Source organism: Sciurus vulgaris (genome assembly GCF_902686455.1).
Source record: "Sciurus vulgaris genome assembly, chromosome: 16".
Classification (NCBI taxonomy): domain Eukaryota; kingdom Metazoa; phylum Chordata; class Mammalia; order Rodentia; family Sciuridae; genus Sciurus; species Sciurus vulgaris.
The window spans coordinates 44,725,191-44,728,168 of record NC_136477.1 but is presented as its reverse complement, the minus strand read 5'-3'; the positions used below and the strand labels follow the sequence as shown (position 1 = coordinate 44,728,168).

Genomic DNA, 2,978 nt, shown 5'->3' with positions numbered 1-2,978 from the left:
TGTTCACAAAAGATGGGTGAGCCATACATGGAAAACAGATACAATGAAATATTATTCAGCCTTATAAAAGAAGGAAATTCTGACATAGGTACAATGTGGATAAATCTCAAAGACATTATGTTAAGTGAAATAAACCAGTCACAAAAATACGAGTAGTGTCATGGTTCCACTTTTTTTTTTTTTTTTAAAGAAACTGGTGTTTATTTTCCACAACCTTATTTCCATTTTGCTTAATAAATGTTTGCAGAACAGCTCAAGACCACTCGGTGGTTGTTCCTACCCACTCAGTAGCCTGAGCAGTGGGAGCTGCAGACCAGTCTTCAGTGGCTGGCTGGGCACTCTGGTCTTCAGTAGGGAACTGCTGGATAGGCACAGAGGGCATCTGCCCACCTTCAGACCAGTCTGCAACCTCAGCTTGAGCAGCAGTGAACTCAGGAGCTGGAGCTGTCCATTCACCCTGAAATTCCTCCTTGGTCACAGCTTTTTCAGCAACAGCCTGCTCTTCCTTTTCAATCTCTTCAGGACCTCTGTAGAAGTAGATGGAGATCAGGCATGACCTCCATGGGTGTTCACGGGAAATGGTGCCATGCATGCACAGAACTTCTGGGACCAGCATCCACCACATCAGACACACAGGATGAGCTCCCTTATTGTTGCACGGAATGACAATGTCCAGATAGCCCAGAGGGGAGTCTGTGTTACACAGAGCAATGGTAGGCAGATTGACAAAAGATGTCTCTGTAAGGGGCTGGTGGTCAGCCCTGGGATCAGTAACCACCAGAAGACGTGGTCCTGGAAGGCTGCCTGATCTGGTTAGTGAAGGTTCCAGGAGTGAAGCCACCAGCTATAGGAGTGGCTCAGGTGGCAGCAGCAAACTTCAGCACAGTCCCCTGGCCAGTATTCCTAGAGGATATGACACTGACATCAGCAATGGCAACACTGGCATAAGCTGCCAGCAGAAGCTTCTCCTGGGTCCTCTTCAGATTTATGATGTATATGCCATCGCTTTTCCTTTTGTAGATCTATTGTTCCATCTGGAAATCAAGGTTGGTGCCACCTAAGTGGGTTCCTGCTGCAAGGAATTTGAGGATATCCTCTTCCTTCATTTGCAGGACATCAAGGGCTCCAGACATTGTGACAGTTTCCCTTTAAGTTACGATGGGAATCAAGAACAACACCAAATTTTGTTTGCCATGAGGCTATTCCTAGGGTTAAAAAATAAATAAATAAATAAAATAAATCCTCAAAATGTCAAATCTCAATACTCCTCAAAATTTATAAGAACAGAAAATATAAGCGAGGGGTTGGGGCTCGGGCGTGGGAAAAACAGGGAAAACTTAACTCCCAGCTTCCCCTGGAAGTTAACACGAAGCCAGCGTCATTTCAAGAATTTACTTGGGGGTTGGTGGTGTAGCTGAGTGAATATAGAGCTTGTCTCTCATGCACGGGACCTTGGTTTTGAGCCCCAGCATCAATCAAAACAAAACTACATTCTATAATTTTCTCCAACTTTAAGTTTAAATCCATTTTGCTTATTGTTTTGCTGAGTTTCTTCTTTTGAACACTGAGTTGAATCATATCATTAAGAGTCTGGTCAGGAAGTTTCAGAGCAGTTGGACAGTGGGATATGGCAGCATTCAGAGTAATTTATTCTGCCATATATACTTTATATCTATTTAGCCCCAAATTTTGACAAAGTGTATGACAAAGGCTGCGGGAAAGCAGTTCTCGGGATAGAAGAAAAGACATTTCATTCTAGCTGGCTAGACTAGATGGCATTTTGATTTCCTACCAAGGTCCCCAAATATTGGCAAGTAATGATTTTGGTATAAATTATACACTTTGATATATACAGAAGTTATGGAGCATTTTATATGAAGTAATAATATTAAGTAATTTGATTGAACTAATGACTGCTTAATCTGACAACTAATGAAATAAGAAACACTAAATCTGACACACTCACCCCTTAGAGATTTAAATTCCGGGACAGTCCAAGTTGCCATTTTTTGCTGATCTTTGTGGATCTTTGAGTGACTTTAATAACAACCAAATGACTTTCAATCTTCAGCTTACAAATTGCATGGCTAGTTTTAGAAAGACTGCTTACATCTTCTTTATTCTTATCAACTACAATGATTATATGTGATTTAAAAAAAAATTGTTCTTTTTAGTTATATGTAACAGTAGAATGTATCTTGACATATCATACATACATGGAGTATGACTTCCCATTCCTGTGGTTGTATATGATGTGGAATTACACTGATCTTGTATTCATATGAGAACACAGGAAATTTATGTCCAATTCATTCTACTGTCTATATGTGATTTTTAAAGTAAAAGTTCGTGTTGAATTTTCATTGAAACACAAATGATCATTATAAATTGTAGTCTGGGGCTCCCATCTTGGTAGATGTCTCTCTCCTTGTATTCTTTCTCCCCTTTTTAAATCCCTTAATATGAGAATTGTACCCATCAGATGTGTAGCTGTGAATATCAATAATACTTATCTATTTCAGTGGGCATGCAACGACATGACCGGAAAAAAAAAAGGTACTAGTATAACCAATCTATACAATCCCACCAAAAAAGGAAAGAAAGAAAAACAAATAAAATAGAAAAAATAGAAAAGAAGAAAAAGAAATAATGACAACCTATGATGATCACACATTTAAAACATTTTAAACGCTCAAGATACTTGTTTTCCAAAGAATGATAGAAAAGTAGAAAATGGCTTGGCCGTGTCCTGATTGGTACAGCAGGCCAGTGGGCATGGTGGGGCACAGCTCCCATGTTGCTTTGAACCTCAGGGAATCTTGGTGAGCCCGTGATGGGATATTCTTCTTTCTGATTCAAATGAGTCTCCCGTTTGATAAAGCAGTTTTCTTTCTTCTACTATGATGGAAATTGTCACAATCAGCTCAGTTGGTTCCTAGAACCATTGAACAATTAGAGGAGCTTTTATTCAATTGAGC

At 39.7% G+C, this 2,978-nt stretch overlaps 1 pseudogene across 1 annotated transcript; it reads right to left on the bottom strand.

The window, feature by feature from the left end:
* Positions 1–214: 214 nt before the first annotated feature.
* Positions 215–1,133, bottom strand: LOC306646987 (small ribosomal subunit protein uS2-like; annotated as a pseudogene). Its single transcript has one exon. The product of its transcript is annotated as a small ribosomal subunit protein uS2-like (transcript).
* Positions 1,134–2,978: the final 1,845 nt, after the last annotated feature.